The sequence below is a fragment of the Ictidomys tridecemlineatus genome, chromosome 4 (assembly GCF_052094955.1).
Source record: "Ictidomys tridecemlineatus isolate mIctTri1 chromosome 4, mIctTri1.hap1, whole genome shotgun sequence".
NCBI classification, from domain to species: domain Eukaryota; kingdom Metazoa; phylum Chordata; class Mammalia; order Rodentia; family Sciuridae; genus Ictidomys; species Ictidomys tridecemlineatus.
Genome location: NC_135480.1, coordinates 42,190,131 through 42,214,361, shown reverse-complemented (window position 1 = coordinate 42,214,361; position 24,231 = coordinate 42,190,131). Strand labels below are relative to the sequence as shown.

At 34.4% G+C, this 24,231-nt stretch overlaps 1 protein-coding gene and 2 long non-coding RNA genes across 19 annotated transcripts in view; 1 reads left to right on the top strand and 2 right to left on the bottom strand.

Moving 5' to 3' along the window:
• The window catches only part of LOC144377075 (uncharacterized), a 121,283-nt gene that overhangs the window by 44,220 nt on the left and 52,832 nt on the right, over window positions 1-24,231 (bottom strand). The window lies entirely within an intron of this gene.
• Prmt3 (protein arginine methyltransferase 3) overlaps window positions 1-24,231 on the top strand; it is a 149,514-nt gene that overhangs the window by 84,177 nt on the left and 41,106 nt on the right. The gene's annotated exons all lie outside the window — the stretch shown is intronic.
• Window positions 12,646-15,713, bottom strand: LOC144377076 (uncharacterized). Its single transcript, XR_013437709.1, has 3 exons — window positions 15,278-15,713; window positions 14,404-14,520; window positions 12,646-13,082 (listed from the first exon to the last, which is right to left on the bottom strand). It is a non-coding gene; the product is annotated as an uncharacterized LOC144377076 (long non-coding RNA).

Below are 24,231 nucleotides of genomic sequence, written 5' to 3'. Positions count from 1 at the left end.
TTTGAATATTTATATTATTTTTAAAATAACTACAATTTTAAAATTTGTGATCTCATCTTCAAAAGTTAGAATTTTTATTGAAAATTTATTTATTTATTTATTTATTTATTTTATTGAAAATTTATTGTAAGAAACTATAATGTGAAACAGATGGATGTTGTCTTCAACCTGATTCTTTTAAACATTTAGGTCAGGTTAACATTCAGAAGATTTTATGGTTCCTTAAAATTTATTTCAGTTAATTTTGATTCAATAATTATTTTAAATCCAAATGAGCATAACACACAAATGTGCTCCAGAATTTTGAGGAAATTACTTTTCTCTTAATTGAAGTTGGTTTTATAATGTTTATAAGGACAATATCTAGATTCCAGATTTGTGACTTTGGAACACCCACTGGAGAGAATAAAATTTGCTTCTCATTTCCTACAGATTTTCTAATTGTGCTTTTTAATAATTGAAATTATAGCCTAAAGGTTTTTACTTATATTGCCTCTTTCTTTTGATATTAGTAATCCTTGAGATTTTGAAAAAAAGACCATCTTGATCAGCAAAGATGCATGTATAAAGGAATTCCTAGAAATTGTCACAATTCCAGTATTCATAATATTTCAACTCTATTTTCATTGATCTTCATATAAAAAAGAATAGATGTAAAACGTTAGTGAAAATATGAAAAATGATATTGTTTCTAGTTGTACTTTTTTGAACTTTGAAAAATGGCAGTAGTAATTCTGTCTTGATGAACTTTATATGAATATTACTTTTGTAATGTTACTTCTGAACTCTAGTTCAGTTTTTAGTTTCAGACAACAGAATCTGAATCAGCTTGTTTAAACTGAAAGTGTTTTATATAGGGGAATAAAATAATTCTTAGACATATGGGGAAGGCTAAAGGTACAAATTTTAGAAGTATTTTGAACTTCTAGAAACAGCTCCTAGAACCATAGATTAGAACTGGCCTGTCACAAGGCTGCTTCTATTGTGAAGAGAAGAGTAGCTCTGTCACTACAGACCCTGTTTAGCCCTAATGCCTCTGGTCCATTCTATGAGTGTTGGCCACCACTGAAAACCCCAGATGCACAAACCCTTCTCTAACATTCTATTCCCTGCCCCCTGCCCCCTGCCCAGCCCACCTTGTCCAATTCCTGCTTTCATTTAGGAGGAATTTCATTCATTCCTTGGCTAAATCTAGGCCATGTGAAACCATATGAGTAAATTTTGGAAAGTAGTTTTAGCTATGGTAATTTATGTATAAAAGAATTTCATAGCACATTTATAGAGTTATTTTCTACTTCCTTTTATTTCAGATAAAGTTAAAACTAAGCTTCTTGTACTCTATCTTTCCTTCTTCATTTTATTCTGTATACTTAATAGAGTAAACTACAAGGAAAAAATAGGTAAAGTTTATTTAATTGAAAGGTTGTAATCATAATTTTAGTATTGAAATACAGTGTGTAAAAAGTGCTTGAATTTGTTCTTATACAGAGTTACATAAGAAAATGAATTTGAAAAAACTATTATATAAAGCACCCTTAGATTTGTATATTTTATTCTCCACATTACTTGAATAGTTTTATATAACTATTTGGAAATGAGGAGGGTTTGGGGTTTCAAAGTAGAAATAGATTGGAGTGGAGTTTTATTTGTCTGGTCATTGCTGAATAACATAGTTCTACAACTCATCTCAATAGGTGATTTATTGTTACAAACCATGTTTATTGAGTACATGCCAAGTACTAAAGATAGAGATTAGAATGTAGCATTGATGCTAACTCTGCCAGGATTATTCTGTCAAATAATTAGTTGATAAAAATTATCTTCCTGTGATAATACTTAACAGTCGCTAAAATTTTGATTGTCAATTCATCATTTTAAAAGCATTCTTTCATTTATTTCTATTACTCATTGCCATTTGAAATATTGATATTCCTATTTTATTGATAAAGATAAAAATAATGTTTTACTTGTGAAATATGTTGTTCTGTGTGTGGTGGCATACACCTGTAAATCCTGGTGGCTCTTGGAGGCTGAGGCAGGAGGGTTGCATGTTCAAAGCCAGCCTCAGGAACTTAGCGAGGTTCTGTCTCAAAATTAAAAAAATCAAAAGATAGGCTTGGCATGTGGCTCAGCGGTTGAGTGCCCCTGGGTTCAATCCCTGGTACCAAAAGAAAAAATAATGTCCTTACTCTTTGCTGGTCCCAAAGGCCACCTCTGTGGGATTATACAGAGAGAAACCTTGTAGATAAGATAGTCCAGATATAGAAGAAACTAGACTACATAATGCATTTTAAACAGATCTTAAACCTGTTGCATATGAAGCAAATTTATTTGATAGTTCTAATTTTCAACCAGTAGCAATTATTAGGAGGGAAAGAGAGCCTGTAATGAAAATGCAGTTTTCCTCAGAGCAAAACTGACAGACTGGTTGGATGAACTAAGTTACATATCTCACCTTCTTTGCTGCAGATAAAAAGTAGAACTTTGAATTTTTTTTTTCTTTTTATCTTTTGGGTTAAGCATCTACATTTCTTGGAAACCTTTCCTTCCTAGCATGTTTACACTGAGATGAGCAAGATTTTGTCACCTAATGTTTTTATTATTTGTGAATTCTAACTAACCATCCATATCTACTCCACCTCTCTTGTTTTTTGGGGTGGGCCAGGTCATTATGCTCCCTCCACCATCCACCCAGAGCTATCACACAGACATGGACTCTAGGCTACTGTTTAATAGATTGATCAGTCACCCTACTTAGAAGGAAAGAATCTTATAACAAAGATTAAAAAGGACGAGTATACCTTATTGGAACTTCCTCTGTTTTTCCCCTTTTCTATCAGGAGAATTAATGACAGTATGGAAAAATTTAAAAATAATAATACCTGGTAATATGCCTGGATGGAAAAGTGACTTTGGGGAGTAGGAAGAAGAGATTTGGCTTTTTTTTTAGATAGCAGTACAAAGCCAGATACTTCTGTTTTCACTCTTAAGTACAAACCTTCAGATACACTAAATGCTTTTTCTCTTCTTGAGGAAAATGCACTTACCACAAATTAAGTTGGACAATTTCTGAGTGGTAAAGCCCATTTTAAATATATGCATAACCATTTATTTCTTAATGAGATTCTAAATTTGTGGCCTAATTAAAAAATTGAAGGAAATTAATTTTTCAAAGTAACAAGATGCTAAAACGCCCCCATTGGATTTAATCTCAATGCATGTGTGCTATAGACTGATAGTGCTTTTAGATAGCTTCTCAAATTATTAGAACTGCCAGTAGAAAAGCGTGTTTTCATTGTGGTCTCCCCACTACTTATACACACACATACACTTAGACCACAGGACAAATTTTTCATTAACAAACTATAAAATTTAGAACCATTATATTTTATTCTTGTGAGTTTGGATTTTATTTTTATTTGTGTAATCACATAATGGGCCGGCCACATGTATATTGGCATCTATCTATAAGCTCCTCACTAGCATAGACAAGCATCCTTTCATAATCCTAGGTACACATTAAGTGACTTTTAACAAACAAGTTTTTTACTTTGAAAATGAAAATATTTAAGATGGTTTTATCACATTACATCTAACAGGAGTATTATCTTTTAGATGTAGAGTGTTTTATTTCTATAATTTCATAATCATTTTTGTATCTGAATTTTAGCATATGTAGCATATTTGTCTTTTATCCTGCATTTCTGTTAGCATGCAGTAAAATAATGACTATACAACAATTCAGTTTATACCAAATTTCCTTAATATGTTTCTTGTTTTCCAATACTGGGCATTGAAACCAGGGGCATTTGACCACTGAGCTAAATCCCCCCAGCCCTTCTTAATATTTTGTAACATTATTTAACAAGAATGTCATTTGTCCTAGATATTTTTCTTTTACTACAGTTGTTAAAGAGGATTAAATAAGAAATAAAACTTCTTTTATATTTTTACTTACGATCTTAAAATAAAATTCTTTATTTTGTATTTTACAAAACTTAATATCTGAATGTTGGCATAGAAGAGGAATTTGATTTTCTTAATCATAATTTTTTAAATGTTCACATAGTAAGAATACATATTAACAGAAATTTCCATTTATTAAGCAAATATTAAATGCTAGGTCTATAACGTGTGTACAAAAACAAAACAAAACCTATTTTCTGTCCTGAAAAGGCACTTATGTTTGATAGACATGTATTGTCTAGAGGAAAAATTGTAGGTAATTAAATTCATTAATCATTTCCTTTCTTTATGCTTTTCGTTGTTCTGCATTAGTCAGTATTGTCATTTCAGTTATCTTGGCTTTTACTTATTGAATTCCTATTTATATGATTAAGACTTATCTCTGTAACTTATTTAATCTATCTTTTTATCCAATTTCTTAACATATTTTAGTCATTTTTAAGGTCTGTTTGCTAATTCCCTGAGCCATTTGTAATTCTGTTTTGGGGGGTTTTTTTTCCTTTTGATATGGGTCATAGCTTCTAGTTTATTCTCATTCTTTCTAAGTTTATATTTAATGCTGTACCTTATATGAATGAACCAGTGTAAACCAAAGTGATTAATATTGTTCCCTTGATTGCTAGGATGAAGGCTGATCAGGAGTTGAGCTGAGCCAGGACTGGGTGTCATTTCAGTTAACTTCCACTGTTTTGAGCTCAGGACAGCCCCTCTCTTCTTGAGTGTTTTGTTTGTTTTGTCCCCCCTACCCAAGGGTTAGTTAAGTCCATTGTTCAGATAAATGGGTTTTCTTGAGGCACTTGAAACAAATACCTCATTTTTCTGGGCAAGAGTTTCTGGAATAACAGAGGAAGAATAAATTTCTGAAGTGATGATAATGACCTGTGTGGTTACAGATGGTTTGGGCTTGAGATCCAAGCACCACCAGAAACCTCCCTCTCTTCCTGCTTTGTAGCACAATCTTAACTCCATCCATGTCTTCGTGTCTTCATGAGTAACATGAGGGAGAGTTGGTTTGCGCAGGTGACTTGGGGATTCCCCAAATTCCAATGCACTTAAAACCCATGCCTGTCTATTGAAAGTTAGCTGGCATCTCATCTCTGCAGAGTTCCTGTTTCTGAGCATTGTTGCCATTTATACACTCTCTCCACCTGCTATCTACCCTCCCACCACCCCATGGCCCCAGCATTTGTCTTCATGTATGACAGCCACTCTGTTTCTGCACAACAAAGAAACACCTCAACACACCTCATGAAAGTAGTACATTTAGACTTCTTAGCCTTCAAAGATCTTCTGTCTTTTTAATGAAAAACATGATTGTTAAGTATATCTAGTTTTTGTAGGGTTTTGGGGTTTTGTTTTGTTTTTTAATTTGGTTGTTGTTGTTTGGTTACATCAGAGTAAAGGTCTTTTGTGACCCTCTATATCCTAATTAAAAAAGAATTTATTCAGGGACTTGTTTCTAAAATTCAATCTGAACAATCAATCTGGACCTGCCTATTTAGGACTTTTTAAAGTTAAGAAAAATAAATGAAAGTAAACAAAAGTCAGAGAACTAAAAATAAACTGTTACTTCTCAATTCAGTGCTTTTATTTTAATAATATATTTGATAAATGGTAGAAAGATTTAAAAGGCACCAGTATTTAACTTTGGATAGAGTCAAAATAGGTCTTTGAGTGAGTTTTTTAAAACTAATGCAGTTGCTATGAAAAGAAACTTTAAAATGTTTACTCATAGTTTCTTAGTTATAGTACTTTTTCATCTTTTTATTTAAGCTTTTAATTTAATGACTTAAAAATGAGCCTGTATCTTTGCAGTTGGATTCTTTAAATCTTCTTTCAAGACTTTTGAAAAACTTCTTGACAGTAGAAACCTACTAATTCCAAACTCATTCCTGGGTGTTAAATCAGCTCCACATACTTTTTGGTGTAAATTGACCTTACTTTGACCTTGCAAAGCTAATCAGCTAAAGAAACTAATTATTAAGACACATCTGTGCTGCTTGGAATTAGTAAGATTTGTCTTGAACTTGCATCAGAGATTTTAGTGGGACATCTGGCATAAATTTTAAAAGGCTTCATTAAGTAAATTTTATGTCTGAGGGAGAGCATTTCTAATTATGTGATTTCACCTCCACAGTTGGTTTCAGGTTTTTCCTTGTGCAAATGACTATATGACCTAGAGCATGGTCTTCATGTCTACTCTTCTCTGAGCCCCAAACCTTTATAGTTGGGCTTAGATGATAGCAAGAACACTTCTGTCTCTTCATTTATTCTCAGGAAATGTTCTCTGAGTACTGTTATGTGCCAAGAGCTGTGAAGCATTGGGAATATAATAACAAGGCAAAAACAGTTTCTCTGTTCACAAGACATTAATGGGAGAGGCAGATAATAAAATTCACCCTATGGATATTGGATAATACTAAATAATTATTAAGAATTTGGGTTTTGTGATAAGGGCATAGTTGTTACCTAAGAAAATGTCCATGTTTATTAAAGGCAAACTGATAAAGTATGTTGGAAACAAATGACTTGATGTGAAATATTTGCTTCAGAACAGTTCAGCAGAAGAAAAGAACAGGGAGAATAGAAAATAGATTAAGTAAATATGCCAAATACTAGTTATTGATGAATATAGGTAATAGGTACTCAAAGGTTCTGTAATTTTATTTATGCTTGAAATTTTTACATAGTAGGGAATTTTCTTTTACTGCTCCACTTTATTGTTTCCGCACATTTTGTATTGGTACATTATGTTGTACATACTGATGGAATATGTTGTTACATATTTGTACATGCACACACTACAACAATATAATTTGACCATTAGCACTCCCCAACGCTCTCCCTGACCCGCTCCCATCCTTTGCTCCCTTTTCTCACCTCCCTTTGATTTTTTGAAGATCTACCCCACCTTTCTTTTTTGTTTTCCTCTCTAGCTTTCTGCATATGAGAGAAAACATAACAACCCTTAACCAACTTGGAGTTATTTCACTTAACATGATGGTCTCTAGTTCCATCCATTTCCTGTAAATGATACTTTCATTTTTCTTACTGCTGAATAAAAATCTATACATTTTCTTTATCCATTCATCCATCAGTAGACACCTAGACCAATTCCATAATTTAGCTAATGTGAATTGTGCTGCTATAAACATGGGTGCACATATATCACTGTAGCAAGATGACTTTAATTCTTCAAGGTAAATGCTGAGAAGTGGTATAGTTGGGTCATGTGGTGGTTCCATGCCAAGTCTTTTGAGGAATTTCTGTATTGTTAAATCAATACAAAAATGTATTGAAATATCAATACAGAAATACAGTTAGTGGGGATTTATTTTTTAAAGAATCTCACTGTAGGGGCTGGGGATGTAGCTCACTTGGTAGAGTGCTTGCTTTGCATGCACAAGGCCCTGGGTTCAATCCCTAGCACAACCAAAAAAAAAGAAGAAGAATCTCACTATGACAGTATTCTAAGAAATGTAAAGAGTGAGGGAGCAGAGGTATTGGCACTGATCTACAGTTGTTCCTATTCAACCCAGCACCTGAATGTAGCTAACGAAGCTGAATACTTGCTTATCCTGTAACTTAATCATTTTAGTCATAGAAGAAAAACCAGATACAACAGAAATATATTCCTATCTTTGCCAAAATCAAATTACAAGAATGTCCATTGCAGCTTTCTTTATAATAGCCCCAAACTAGAAATAATCCAAACATTCATCAACAGAATTTAGTATAAATAATGTAGTATATTTATAGAGAAACTGCAATGAAAAAAGATGAGATTAATTGTACACTACAACATGGATGAGTTTTACAGGCACATGATTCATTTAAAAAGAGGGGGAAAGCCAGATAAAATATTAATATTTAAATTTCACACAAAGTCTAAACTAACATGATGGTTGACATCAGAATAGTAGTTATCATTTGTAGGAAGACTAAATGAAAGGGAGCATGATAGAGGTTTCTGGGGTATTAAGAGTGATTCCTATCTTGATTGGAAAGTGGTTATACATATATGTTCATTATGAAACAGACACTGAGCTATGTACTGATAATTTATTCACTTCTGTGTGTGTTTTTTTGTTCATGCACTGCTGGGACTCAAACCCAGACTAGAAAAGCACTCTGCCACTGAGGTACATCTCCAGCCCTTTGCTTATGTATTTTATAAACACTTTAATAGTGCACTTATTTTAAAAGACAATTATTCTTACATTGACCAAAAGAACTCTAATTTTTGCATGCATGTATTACTCAAGTTAAAAAGTTTACCAAAGCAGTGTGTGGTGGCTCATGTCTATAATCCTAGCAACGTGGGATGCTGAGGGAGGAGGATTGTGAGTTGAAGGCCAGCCTTAGCAACACCCTGTCTCAAAATAAAAAGTGCTGAGGATGTTGCTCAGTGGCAAAGTGCCCTGGGGTTCAATACACAGGACCAAAAAAGTTAACCAAAAAATGTCCCCCTAGTAGTGGCCAGAGTTGATGGGTACAAGGAACCGAAAAACTCTAGCATTCTCTGGACACTACCACCAGGAAAAAGACAAGGGTGTCTACTCTCTCTGCTCTTGTTAAGTCCAGTACCAGAAGTTTTCAGCCCAAGCAGGCAAGAGAAAAGACAAACAGAAGGGACAAAGCCAATTATCCCTGTTTGTAGATAACATGATTCTATACAGAGAAAGACTTAAAGACTCCACCAGACTGTTAGAACTGATAAATGAATTGAGTAGAGTAGCAGCCTACAAAATGAACATAGAAAAATCAGTAGCTTCTCTATACGCCAGTAAGGAATTTGCTGAGAAAGTAATTATATAAGCGATCCTATTCCCAATAGCTACAAAAAAGGAAAGATACCTAAGAATAAACTTACCCAAGAAAGTAAAAGACCTCTACAATGAAAATTATAAAACACTGATGAAAGAAATTGAAGACACAAAAATATATTTATATTCCCATATATATTCCTATATTCATAGATTAGAAGAATCATTATTATTAAAATTTCCCTACTACCCGAAGCAGTCTGCATATCTAATGTAATACTCATCAAAAGGACAATGAAATTCTTCACAGAATTAGAAAAAAAGATCCTGAAGTCCACATGGAAGCACAAATACCCTAGGTAGCCCAAGCAATCTTGAACAAAAAGAACATAGATGGAAGCATCCCAATACCTTATTTCAAGACACACCACAAAGCAGTGGTACCCAAAACAACATGGTATTGGCATGAAAGCAGACACATAGACCTGTGGAACAGAATAAAGATTCTAGAAATAAATGCACACATCTACAACCGATACTCAACAAAGGTGCGAAAAGCATATATTAGAGAAAGGACTATTTCTTTAACAAATGATTCTGGGACAACTGGGTATCCACGTTCAGAAGATTGAAACTTGACACCTATCATTCTATAAATATCAAAGTGGATCAAAACCAAGACCTGAAATTACTAGGGAAAATAACTCAAAGATATAATGATTTTTCTGGATAGTAGCCCAAAAGGACAGAAACAAAAGCAGAAATTGACAAATAAGATTGCATGAAACTTAAAAGCTTCTTCACAACAAAGGAAACACTCAGATGTTTCACACAGCAAAACAGAATGGAAGAAAATATTTGCCAGCTATTCATTTGACAGTTAATATCCAAAATGTGTAAAGAACCCAAACTTAATTTTAAAAGGTCCAAGTAAAAATGGGTAAATTATTTGAACAGACACTGCTCAAAAGAAAAAAAAAATAGATAGCCAACAAATATTTGAAAAAATGCTCAAAGTATTTATCCCTCCAGGAAACTCAAATCAAGGCTACAATGAAATACTCTCTCACTGCAGCTAGAATAGCTGTTATGAAAAATAATAATAAATGCTGGTAAGTATGTGGAAAAAAGAACTCTTATACACTGTTGGTGGTAGGTAATGTAAATGAATACAATCATTATGGGGAAAAATATGAAGATTCCTAAAAAAATTGAAGATAGAACTACCATGTCTGGGTATGTATCTAAAGGAAATGAGCTCAGCATAACAAAGAGATTCCTACACAACTGTTTATGAACTATTCACAGTAGCTATGATGTGAAACCAACCTCATTGGTGCCCATCAGCAGATGGGTGAATAAAGAAAATGTGATATAATGAAGTATTATTCAGCCATAAATAAGAATGACATCCTGTTGCTTGTAGCAAGATAAACAAAACTGAAGGATATTATGTTAAGTAAAATAATCAGACACAGAATGACAACCACATGCTCTCTTTCATGTGAAACTTTTTTCAAAGTTGATTTGAAAGTAGACTGGTGATTTCTAGGGCTTGGGAAGGGTATAAGGGAAAAGTGGCTGGATTTGATCAATGCATGCTATATGAGTGTCTGAAAATGTGTCTGTATGAGCCCCATTAATATGTGCAGTTAATATATTAATTTTTTTTAAACTTAATATGGCTGGGACATATAGACCATACTGTTTAAAGAAGTGGAGAACTGTCCAAATCATGGGAAATAATATGTTTTATAAGAAGAGATGGAGTGATCACTTTAGAAAGACTACTGCTAGAATGTAGAGAAAAAATAGACTAGAGTGGATGCAAGAGGTTAATTAATGCATAGGCTATTAGAAGTAGCTCAGGGAAGAAATGGCAATGACTTACATGAACGTAGTTTTAGTGAAGATGGAGGAAAAGTGGATATATTCAGGAATTGATAGGATTGGAGAAGAATTAAGTAATGGGAAATGTGGAACAGAAGTAAGAGTTATAACTCAAAGGTTTCTCACTTATACCATGAGAAGAATTATGGTACTGTCTTTTAAGATGACTGGAAGTAGGTTAGAGGTGAGGATCAGGAGCTTGGTTTTTAGCATGTGCAATTTGAAATGCCTTAGAAATACGTAAGTAATCATATCCAGTAGGGAATTGGAGTATTGTTTTGTGACCTATCTTGTCAGGTCAGACTTGTGACATATGTGAGTAAAACTAGAATATTCTGTGGAAGAGTATTTTGAAAATACCCACAAAATATGCTGACACTGCTTAATAACACACTTTAAGCAGTTATAAAATTACATAAATTGCTTTTGAACCAGGATCTTAATTTTAACCTGTTACTTCTTAGATCATCAGATTCTAAAAGCTTATTTTTACAAAGCAAATACAGTAGAGCAGTATTATGTACAAATACTAATATAAGTTAACTATAAGCATTCAGTTAAAAAAAAATCTATGAGAGAAGTAATGGCGTAATTAGTATTAGATGTTCCTTTTTATTTAGTGAACATGTGCCCAAAATGAGCATGAGAAACTGCTGTTTCTTTAGTTGTTATCAGCTTAAATATATTTCTCAAGTAAGAAATTACATATTTGCTGGGCACAGTGCCTTACATGTATAACACCAATGGCTCCAGAGCCTAAAGCAGGAGGATCACAAGTTGAAAGCCTGCCTCAGCAACTTAGCGGGGAACAAAGCAATTCAGTAAGACCATGTCTCAAAAAAAAAAAAAAAAGACAGAAGGGGGTTGTTACTCAGTGGTGAGCCCCTTGAGTTCAATTATTGTTAACCAAAAATAAAAAGAGAAAGAAATCATATGTTTAACTGCATGTGATGTAACTGGTCTTTTAAAGTATATATTTTTAATACAACATAGCACTCTATTATAAACCATCCCCTGTATCTGGATCCCAACCAAAGAAATGACAACTTTTGCCATTGCATTTCTGAGAAAATTTACTTCTACTTTATCTTCTTTTATCCTTCTTTTTCCCAGTTCCTGAGAGAAAGTCTTCTAAACAGTCCCTGGTTGTAGAGGATTTTAGCCTTTTTAAAATCTGCATTTCTTTTATCTATTTTCATGTTTAGTTTCCTCTCAATTTTTTTAATTTTCTTATTCTTTTGTTTTTAATATTTGCCTTTTAGTTGTAGTTGAACACAATACCTTTATTTTTATTTATTTTTACGGGGTGCTGAGGATCAAACCCAGGGCCTTGCACATGCTAGGCGAGTGCTCTACCGCTGAGCCACAACCTCAGCCCTCCTCTCAATTTTTATACTCTACTCTGTCCTTGAAGCTACCAATAAGAAAAAAAAATTAAAGTCAATTATACTTCTACACTGTATTAACTTAGGTCTTTGTTCATTCAGTAATGGAAAGAATCATTATTCCTACTTATCAAGAATTCAGGGGCTGGAGTTGTAGCTCAGTGGTAAAGCGCTTGCCTCCCACATGTGAGGTTCTGGGTTCAATCCTCAGCACCACATAAAAAATTAAACAAATAAAAATAAAGATTAAAAAAAGTATAGGTCAGATATTTAAAGAAGAAGAAGAATGCCAAGTCTACAAAATGAGGACCACTGAAGTCAAGAAAAATAACTTGTTCATAGAGATTCACATACCTGGTCCTACTTTGAAAGCATGATATAGATAATGCCTCTGAAGCTGCCTTTTTTTTTTTTAATCAAATTTGCTCACACCAATTCTAAAGTCTCCAGATTGAGTTTTAACCATATTTGAATCAAGTTGTTCTGAAGCAACTTGAGTGTAGTCTTGAAATTCTTAAGTTTTACATCATGCTCACCAGATAGGTAGAGGATTTTGCTTGAGATCAGCAGTGTCTTAGTTTTAAAAGAAATAATGATACTAAAGCTGGACTAAACATCCAACTCAAGATAGCAAGAAGCATAAGAATGGCTTTTTATTACATAATCAATAATAGTGGACTCTTGATTACAGATGCTGGGAGCTCTCCCTAGACTTATCAGAGACACTGCCAGTTAGCATCTTTAGATTGTGATGATAAATGAGTTTGACCAGGTATTTTCCTCTTTGATTTGAGTAGTCATTCCTGGAGTAGTGATCTATAAGGAATCAATCTTCCCAGGTCAAATTTCTTTTGAACATGTCCGTGTGTATATTGACGTTCAAATCTTCTGAAAATCCCCAAATACCCAATGTTTCCAGCATATGTGTTGACAGGAAGGATCAGTCCTCATGTAAAAATGAGTTGAGAATTGGAAAAATAAATTTTTGTCTCATGCCAGTTAGGTCAGAATGTATTTTACATTTGCCAAAACGAGTCAGTCCATCTTTTTGTTTGTTCGTTTGTTTTCAAGAAAACTGAAAGAGAAAAAAAAATCTTGAAATGAAAAAGTTTTCTAAAAGCCCTTCCCGTTTAAACAGATGAAAATAAAGTTGAAGAGGAAAATTTACAGTGGTAATTTATCTCTGTAGATAAAAGCAGATCCACAGAACCTGAGTTTACCAGCATGATTTTGGATCATGTATTTAACTTCTCTAAACTTTAGTTTTGTTTATCTCAGAAGCATAAATAAAATAATATCTCAGATATAATTATTGTTGAATGCTAAATGAGATAAACTAGACACATGTTTACTACTCTGCATGGCACATAGAAAAGGCTCAATATATGATCTAATTAATATTTCACTTTCCTGTCAGGCTGCATTCTTAAAGAAAGCATTGTTTGTTCTGCTTTATTGTTTCATTTTTAACATATCCATTTGCTTATAAGGATTTAGGACTGTGGTTTTATAGATGTGATTTATTTATTCCAGCAGGATTGAATAAGCCTACCTGACTTGCCTTTAAGAACCACATCAAAGACCCATTTCTTTATGAACAGGGGTATGTACATGCAGTGAAAACTGTCAGACCTTATCTATACCCCTGAATATCTAATGTACTAAGAAAAATTCTCCATTCTTTCAGAATATTGCATTTGTGCAAATCAGCTGCTTCTTAGAGCAAAACCACATCCCTCTTGCCTACAGTTTTATTAAGAATTGGTTTTAATTTTAGATCACTAATACAGTCACATAACTTACAGAATGTCCTTTTTTTAACAAATGATATCCTGGGCTCTCTCTAAAGACTACACCAGCATAGTCAATTGATTGCTCTTTTCTCTTCTCTTGTTCTTTCATCCAACATCCAACCCCATGGATGTGGGATGGGTCATACTAAATCCTGAGGCCCCAGAAATGTAAGTTATTGTTTCACCCAACATAGTCCAGAGATTGTAATGAAGAAAACAAACAAAAAAAAGAAAACAAAGAAACCAACTTGAAATTGTAAGCCAGAACTTAAAGCTTAGTATAATTACCTTCTTTGGAAAATGGCAGTTCCTAATGAAAAACAAATGAATACTACCAAATACTTAGTTCCCACCCCAGATATTGAACACTTTACACAAGGCTCTAGCAGGAACATATTAGGCATCTTTCTTTCATGTTTTTTTGTTTGGTTGGTTGCTTGGTTGGTTTTTGTTTGTTTTTTGTTTTTTTTGTGATTTTTTTTTTTTTTTTTTTTTTGGTGGACAAAGGGGTACTGGGGATTGAACTCAGGGACACTCAACCACTGAACCACATAACACAGCCCTATTTTGTATTAATTTAGAGACAAGGTCTCACTGCCTTACTTAGCACCTCATGGTTGCTGAGGCTGGCTTTGAACTGGAGATCCTCCTGTCTCAGCCTTCTGAGCTGCTGGGATTACAGGCATGCGCCACTGTGCCTGGCATGTGTTCACCGTCTTTCTTTAAAAAGAAAGGGGAAAAGTTTTAGAAAGTAAAATATATCACATCTTTTGTCTTCCTCCTTGTTTCTGTTAAGTAATTTCTTTCAGTGTTAGATTTCTAAAATTATACTTTTTTTGTTGTTGTTTTGTTACCGGAGATTGAACCAAGAGGCACTCAACCACTGAGCCACATCCCCAGCCCTGTTTTGTATTTTATTTAGAGACAAGGTCTTACTGAGTTGCTTAGTGCCTTGCTTTTGCTGAACCTGGCTTTAAACCCAAGATCTTCCTGCCTTAGCCTCTCAAACTGCTGGGATTACAGGCGTGTGTTATCACACCCGGCTAAAGTTATACCTTTAAAGGCTTGTAAAAACCATTAGCATTTGGTAGAACTTTAGTACACTCTACTTTATCAGATGTGTGGTTTTTTAAAAATATTTTCTCCCATCCCATAGGTGGTCACTTTGTGGGGTCAATGAGTGCCCATTCATTTTATCTAACCATAAAAATGAATTTTAATAGTTTTCACTTTTAAACCTCTGCAACAGTCATATTTCTTTTTCATTTTTGCCTTTTCTTTTCTTGAACCAGGATCTTATTATGTTGCCCAGGCTGGGCTCAAACTCCTGGGCTGAAGTGATCCTCCTGCCTTAGCCTCCCACATAGTTAGGACTACAGACACATCCCATCATTCCTAACTTGCTTTGATTTCCAACTTCACCACATTGACTATTTTGTTCCAGTGTATTTTTAAGATTAAAAATATGCTTACTTACCGCTGATAATGTCTTCTACTATTTGAGGAACTAGACATGGAACATGGAATCCTCACTTGGATAGTTTTTAGGGAGCATTGAACAGCAACATGAAAAATGGAATATAAGGAAACAAAGCATTGATATCAAGCAGTGAGAAACTGGTGATATGTGATGGAGCAAGAGGAGATAGAAATCTAGAGAAGCAGTGAACTGCAAGATTTTTAAAAGGCAAGCACAAGCGAAAAAAAAAAAAGAAGCTTTTCAAGATCACTTTTTATTCAAGCAACATTTACTGAATACTAATACTATGTATTAGCTTCTGTGCTGACACTGTGAATACAATAAAAGCATCAAAATGTATTCTGTGACCTCAAAGACATTCCTTTAAAGAAGAGGACACATTTAAATAGATAGTATTTTTATCATATAACTTATTATCATTAAAGGCATAGAAAAAAAAGATACCCTTGGTATAGCACACTCTGGCTTTTCTTTGATAATCCTATTCATACTTAAGGATTTTGTTTCTTTTTTCTTTGTTCTTTTTAGTTATGATACAACACCAGGGTATACCTTGACCTAATCACAAAAGCATGGGAACCCAGCCTGCTCCAGTTCCGTACCTGGCACTTCTCGTGCGCCGTGCCACCCAATTCTTAAGGTTTTATTTTAGGCATGGCTTCTTCTGGAAAGCCTTAATACTGTTTGCAATATATTCACCATGGGGAGTTACAGATTGTTGTTACAGATGTTGTGAGATGTTACTTTGAAGTAGTTGATCTAATATCAGTTTTGAGTAAGAATCAAACTTACAAATAGGGGTCATTTATTTTTTCACTCAAAGAGTACTATAATAGTATAAATGCACCACGAGTGCATTTATAATGTACTTTTCTACATGTACAATATACATATATCACTTTATCATTTAACAAATAGTTTACTTAATAACAAATATTTATGGACTTTCTAGTTCCTGAGTGTTCAGGCTGTCTTATGCCATTGTTATGCTGCACAGTTGCTTTCACCATTTAGATAGAGTGCCCAAGCATTGAACTCAGGCAGTGAGGTTACAGAGGTGAACACAGAAGTGGTGAGTCTGCCCTTAAGGGCCTATTAAGATCTGTAACTGAACAGCAGCATTATGCGTATGGTGAGTGCTGTTAGAGGGAGTACAGGACAGTTAGTGAACGTATTATAATCTGCTGTGTGAGATTACCGAAGGCTGCCCAGGGAAGTAACAGTGAAACTGAGACTGCAAATGAGGGGTAGTTTAGAAAGTGGGGGAGAGTGTTACAAAGCCTTAACTAGGAAAAAAAAAAAAAGGCAATGATTTGTCTTCTAGAATGAGACGGTCCATAAAATGGAGCAAGGCCCTTTTGCTGAGAACAACTACAAAATGTGAAAACATATCATCTATTAGAAGGTATCAGAAAAGTAAGTTAGTAAAGCACTATCCAGCTAAGATGCAGAAAAGAAAATCTAAAGAAATAATACTGACATTTCAGGATGCTTTTGCTTGAAAGGCATTTGCCAGTGCAGAAGCAACAACTAAAAAGATTTGTGTTGTACTGTTGCTAACCTTACATGGGTAGGAATACAGAAACACAGATTTCTTTTTGGAAAGGCGCTTTTAATTTCCTGGTGCTATGCATTAGGAATCCTGAAAAAGTGAACCCAAAATAAGGGCAAAGCAGAGATCAGTGAGCCCTGGAATGACCTGCAACCCAAGTTCAAGTCATCTGGATGGTCCAGGATATTCTGAAACCCCAATGTTGGGTTAAGACGTTCTTAGCTTTCTAGTATTTCCAGGTTTCTTGCTGAGGTAAATCAAAATTCTTTCTAGATGACAATTATTATAGGCCTCAAATTTATTGTAGGCCTCAAAATATTTCTACAAGCAGTTTTTCAAATAAAAATTTCAGAACATAATTAAATATAATGAGTCACACGTGAGCATAAGACACCATATCAAGCATCAGGTGAAAAGAATAGGCATTAAAAACAGCTGTAGCACTACAGAAATTAGTTATTTCTATCAGGGATTTGGAAATAACCAAGCTTGCTAACTTCAAAGAACTGGAAATGTTTTTTAAAATAGCATATTTGAGAAAAAAGAATTTTACAACCTGATTAAATGTGAGTTTAGGAATGGATCTGATTTCAGGTCAGAAAAAAATATCCAGGCAGATGCAAGGATGAGACAGAGGGTACAAGAAATACAGTGGATGCCAGCAAAGATTTGATATGTATTTAAATGGGAGTTCAAACGGAAGGTGAAAATATCACCAACAATAATTGAAGAGATGATGGCCAAGATCAAAACAGTTGAAAGATAACATGCTACAATTCAAAAGCACAAAATGACTTCAATTGTACAATTTTTGAATGTCATTCAACTCTAGGTATATACCTAAGAAGTAAAAATGTGTCAACATAAACATTCATAGCAGTATTGTTCACAATTAGCTCAAAAGTGAGAGCAATTAAGATATCTATCACCTGAAGAATGTGGCTTGAGGAATAAAATTCTAGATACATTCTAGTAAAACTACAAAATGCAAGGAAAAATCTTAAAAGCAGTCCCTGGGGTTTGGGTGAGGCACTGGAATTACCTTCTAAAACCAATAAGTGAACTAGTACATGAGTTTTCAACAGGAACTATGGAATCAAAAAGATCGAAGACGTTTTAACAATTGGCATCTAAATTGTGCTGAAAGAAAATAACTGCCAACATGAATTCTTCCCTATTCAAATATCCTTTCAAGATGAAGCTGAAGCTGAAATGAGGATATTTTTAGAATACCAAAAATAAAATTTAAGAGAGAAAGGAAAGCATTTGACTCAGGAAACCTTTACTGAAGTGAGGAACTAAAGGGCATTAGGCAAACAGAAAGTGGTGCCTGATGGAAGTCTCAAATGGAAGGCAAGTCATAAGGATTAACAAAAATAGTAAAAATATACACCCCCATAGTTCCACTCACAGTACATACCCAACAACCTTGATTTCATAGTTCACCGAAGGACACAGACTAGAAGTTTATAATAGCACTATTCATAAAACTTGCAACTTGCTTTTCAAATATCTGTCAGCAGTAAACTCGATAAGTTGTGTACAGTAACTCCACTCCCTCTTATCTAACGTTTTGCCTTCCAAGATTTCAGTTACCAGAGATCACAAGAAGAGTGAGATATTTTGAGAGCCCACATTCAAGTAAATTTTATTATAGTATTTTTTTCTTTTCTATTGTATTATTGATCTCTTCCATTCCTTGTTGGTAAATTAAACTTCATGTATTTATGGAAAATATAGTATTTATAGGGCTCAGTACTATCCAGTTTCAGGCATCCACTGACATCTTGGTATGTACCCCTGTATTAAAGGGAGATTAGTCACAGAAAAACATCTACAGCCATAATAAAAGGAATGATCACAAAAACACAATGTATTATTCCCTTTATGCTTAGTATACTAATAGAGAAAACTGATCACCTTTGCCCTGAGCAATTAGGACAGTGGTTACCCTGTGGAATTGCAGATGCCTAAGATTGACTAGGAGGAGCAGTTTACCAGAGGGCTAAGGTGTTGTCTCATAATCTGAATGTGAGTTTCACAGCTGAATTCAGTTTGAAAATTCACCATGATATGCATTTATAATGTACTTTTCTACATGTACATTATACATTAAAAGATTTTTTGTTTGTTTTGGAGTACTGGGAATTTGAACTCAGGGGCACTCAACGAATGAACCACACCCCCAGCTCTATTTTGTATTTTATTTAGAGACAGGGTCTCACTGAGTTGCTTAGCACCTCTTTACTGAAGCTGGCTGGCTTTGAACTGGCGATCCTACTGTCTTAGCCTCCCAAGCCATGGGATTACAGGTGTGTACCACTGCACCAAGCTACATCAAAATATTGATAACTCACTGAATATGGACTATATAAAATATTTATTGGAAAGAAGAAATGTAGGGCAATTAAGGCATGGGAGGTATAAATTTATAAAATGTCAAAAACTTGTGTGTTTTAGCAGGGCACAGTGGCTCACTCTTATTGTCCCAGCTACTAGGGAGATTGAGGAAAATCACTTAAACCCAGAAGTTTGGCACCAGCCTGGGCAACGTAACAAGACTCCTCCCTCCCTCCCCCCGCCCCCTCTCTTTCTCTTCTCTCTCTCTCTCTTTGTTAACTTGGGTTTTAGACTCAGAACAGATGATTCATTTTGCCCCCCAAAATCACTAATAAGCAGTTTTGAAATTAGAAGTAAGCAATCCAAATACATTTAAATGGAGTTTCAGTTATTGTCTGGGAATATTTTAAGTAAATTAAAACTGAATTGTATTGAATACTTCAGTAAGAGTGTCTTCCGTACTTATAGACCTTTTGTCTATTTTGCTACTTACATATTGTTCGGTTTCTAAACACCACTCAATCTGGCATTATCCCTTGGGAGTTAATGGCACTTAATGTCTGTTGTTCCCTAGAGGAATCATGAAAGAAAGCAAAGATGCAAATTTTCTCTTGGGGTAAAATAGAAAATTAATTGAAGAAGAAAAGGTATAATTTAAGGTATAATTAATATTGGGAGGAAATTAAAATTTTCACATTTGTAGATTTTGAACACTAGTTATTACTAACAGAGTTCACACACATGCAGCAGCTTGTAAAGCTTATGTTTCTATTTTCATCTGGTTTTATTTTATATATGATTATGTAAGCCATAATAATCACTTTTATATGCTTATTCTTTACTTACTTCAGACTCAACATCAGTTGGCTTTTAAATTCCATATTAAGACTTTGAAAGAAATACTTCAACGAAAAATGAATTGTATTTTTGTCATAGTGATTCTGCTGCATGGGTTACAAGCACTCTATCTCCATGCTTGGATAAACTCCATCAAAAGCACATTATCCTCCTACTTCTGTGGCCAGCTGCCTAATTGTATCTGCTGTAACCACACGCTGTTGGAACATGATACCAATGAGGAACAGAAATGATGAATTACTCCCTGCAGGTGATAGTGATAATGATAATTTTTAATTTCCTTCTTCCTCATAAGGTCTAGTCTGATCTTATTTCATTGGTTGCCATTCTGTTACATACACATGATGTGTCCCCTTTAAAGACTGATTACACCAAAATACATGAAACAAATAATTTGTTTTTATTCAAAGTTATTGTTCTTCAAGTGAACATGAATAAAATGAACTGCATTTACTTTCATACATATGGAATAAACATGCAAAATGTGACTTAAAACAGATTTTTAAATGATTCACTTTACAAATACTATAGTTATTTTCTTTTTGGAAATCCACAAAAAAAGATGAACAGCTCGTTCTAGAACTGTATTCTAATGTTTATGTACATTTAGAATACACAATAAAGCCACGTGCTCATTTTCCCATTGTGTGCAAATATAAATGTGGGAGAGTCTCAACAAATTTTTAAGAGTGCTTAACTATCCCAGAAATGTGCATGTGTTCTCCTTTATTCTGTTTTCTTCTATCATTGTAGTTTTTATTTTTGTACTAGTTATTTTCCACCCAGTCACCCTTCTCTTAGTCTCAGGGACTTATTTTTCGGACTGTGGTATAATTCAGTAAAATTTAATTACCATCTTACCTTTTACAGATTAACCCATCTCCTATAAATACTTGGTCTTAATGCTGTTTTTTTCCCCCCTCAGCAATCCCCAGTGCCCCTGATAAGATGCTAATGTGGGACAAAAGAGAAGCTTATTCTGTGGTTAGTCCTGAGCTTATTTGATCTTTGCCAAGCACATGACCAGTTATTTATTGCTATTACCTATTAGTCATCATTTCCCATTTCCTATGGTTGTTTATTCTTATATTTGAATGACTTCCACTGGGAGAGTACAAATTCATTGAAATTAACATTTAAGAGACCAAAGATGGGGTTGGGATTGTGGCTCAGTGGTAGAGCACCTGCCTCACACTCATGAGGCACTGGGTTCAGTCCTTAGCACCACATAAAAATAAATGAATAAAATAAAGATGTTGTGTTTATTTAAAAAAAAAAATTTAAGAGACCAAAGATAACCTGTCAATGATGTAACAAGGTCCTGAAATTAAGTTAAAAAATAGTAACATGTAATACTCTCAAGACAAAATATTTTTCTTTTCTAATCAGCTGATATATATAATTGGATATATCACTATTGCTTTCAAATGGCATTGCAGAAATAAAAATGAGAACCTTAGGTCAATTGGCTTATATGGTTCCATGTCAAGTTTAATTTTTTTTTAATCTCTATTAAGAACCACTTATCCAATAGTCCCCACCCCTCTTATCTTTGAGAGAGATGTTTCAAGACCCCTGGTGGATTCCTGAAAGCATAAATAGTACCAATATGTGTACTATATATTTTCCTATATATCCATACCTATTATAAAGTTTGATTTATAAATTAGGCCCAGCACCAGACATGATAGCACATGCCTACAATTCCAGTTACCCAGGAAGCTGAGGCAGGAGGATTGCAAATTTGAGGCCAGCCTCAGCAACTTAGCAAGATGCTATCTTAATAAAAAAACTAGGGATTGTAGCTCAGTGATAGAGCACCCCTGAGTTCAATCCCCAGTACTGGGTGCAGCGAGGAGGCGAGTGTGACAGGGGATAATCTGGTACAGTAAGAGATTAACAATAAAAACGGGACAGTTAAAACAATAGACTATAAGATTTTTAAAACTAATGAATTATTTCTGGAATTTTTATTTAGTATTTCCAGACGGTGGTTGACCCTGGGTAACAAACAGAAAGCAAAACCATGGATAAGGGGAAACTTCTATCAGGCAAAAAGTAAAGAAAGCCCTATCTTTTTTAAGGGACCTTCTAATTTTCTTGCCTTTGAGAATAAATACCCATTTTAAATAAACCAGAACCTCTGTTTGGTTTTTCAGAGCTAGTGTCTGAGTGGTAACTATCTGAGGTATCATTATCTGTGAATAATTTTAGTTGCAGGTGAATCTCTTTCCTAACTTACCTCAGTTTCTGCTTTCTGCTTGTGTGTGCTTAAGGAAGTGATTTCTAGTATTACTCTAAACCAAACATCCTTAAGAAGGCAAAGCTGCTTGAGGAGTCGGAACCTGTGTGGTACATATCAAAGGGAACCATACTAGAATGTACATGCATTTTAAGATTTATCTCTGAGAGATCCCTTCCAAATGCTTATGGCCAAAAGTAATTAAATCTTTCATTTTTATTTTCTAATGTTGTGAACTCAGGTATCAGCCTATCCTTTTCAGACCTGTATTCTATGATTATAACTATAATTATTCTACCATAGTATTGCTTATCTGTTTTTCACCAGAGTTTAAAATATATTTCTCTTCATGTATCGTATGCATTTCAAACTCGAGTCTAAAAGTCTTTAATATGATTATGTAGTTTGATAATTCTTATTACTATGGCTATTCCATTATTTATTCTCCTACTTTATTCTTTTTCCCAATTATGTTTTTTTAATCTTTCAATGGAAAATACTGTTTTTGTAGAATTGCTAGTTGGAGGTGACTTTTTTTTTTTCCAAATTCATGTAGTTCCCACTACATGTTAGCCCTTGAAGGAATAGAGATGAATGAGAGGACTGTGAGAACTGAGACAAAGGTAACAGTTGAATTGAATATCACCTGTCCATGTGGTATTATAAATATTATTAAAAATAACATTTTCAGGGCCGGGGTTGTGGCTCAAGTGGTAGAGTGCTCACCTAGCACATGTGAGGCACTGGGTTCGATCCTCAGTACCACATAAAAATAAAATAAAGATATTGTGTTTGTGTCCACCTAAAACTAAAAAATAAATATTTTTTAAAAAATTACATTTTCATAGAACTTCTTCATTCATGTTGGGAATGTCAATATAGATAAGCACATATTCATATTCATAAGAATATGAATACTCCAAATCTAACACATACTGTCATATATTCACATTTGTACAACATACAACATGTGCCCATAACATACATACATACATACTGTATATGAAGATGCTTTTTTAGCTAGTATATTGTGACTTTTTTTTCATATCAGTCACTATTTACCTTTAGTTTTTTTTGTTTGTTTGTTTTTGGGTTTTTTTTTGCTACTAGTGATTAAGCCCAGGGATGCACTTAATCACTGAGCCACATCCTCATCCCTTTTTGTTTTATTTTTTGAGAAAGGGTTTCACTAAGTTGCTGAGGCTGCCTGTGAACCTGTGGTCCACCTGCCTCCCCTGGCCTTTCAAGCAATGGGATTACAGACATGAGCTATTGAGCCCAGAAAAACAAGGACTACATTTGATTGCCAAATAGTGTATCAAGAAAAAGCAATAGTGTATCAAGAAAAAGCATTTCTCCACTGGCCACAAGTCCAACACAATGTTTGGATTTTCACACCAAGAACCACTTTTCCAATTCTTTGTGACACCGAGTGTCCTACAATTCAGTTCTGACACTACCCAATTTAGAGCAGATTCCACAGGTTAAGGACTACTCAGTCCTACAAGACTGACTCCCTCCTCAGTCACCAGTCACACATAGTGGGTCCCCACGTTACCCACAATTCTGTCCAAGTTGACTACAAATCAAGGGTTTCTCAATGCCCTCCTCTGTATCAATCATTATCTATAGTGGTTCACAGAATTCAAAGAAACACTTTACTTTTACTGGTTTATTATAAAAGAAACGATAGGATCCAGGACCAGGAGTTCTGTCCTCATGGAGTTATGCTGTGCCACCCTCCTGGCACATGGATGCATCCAGCATCCTGGAAGCTCTTCAGAAGTTGTGTTATGTTGTCATGATCTATTAAATCATTGACCATTAAAAGTTAGCTCAGTATTTAGCCCTTTTTCTCTCTGTGGAGAATTTTTATCTGGTTTTTCTTTCTACATAGGTCAAGCATTTTTTCACATGCTTATTAATCATTTGATTTTTCTTTTATAAATTTCCTGCTTT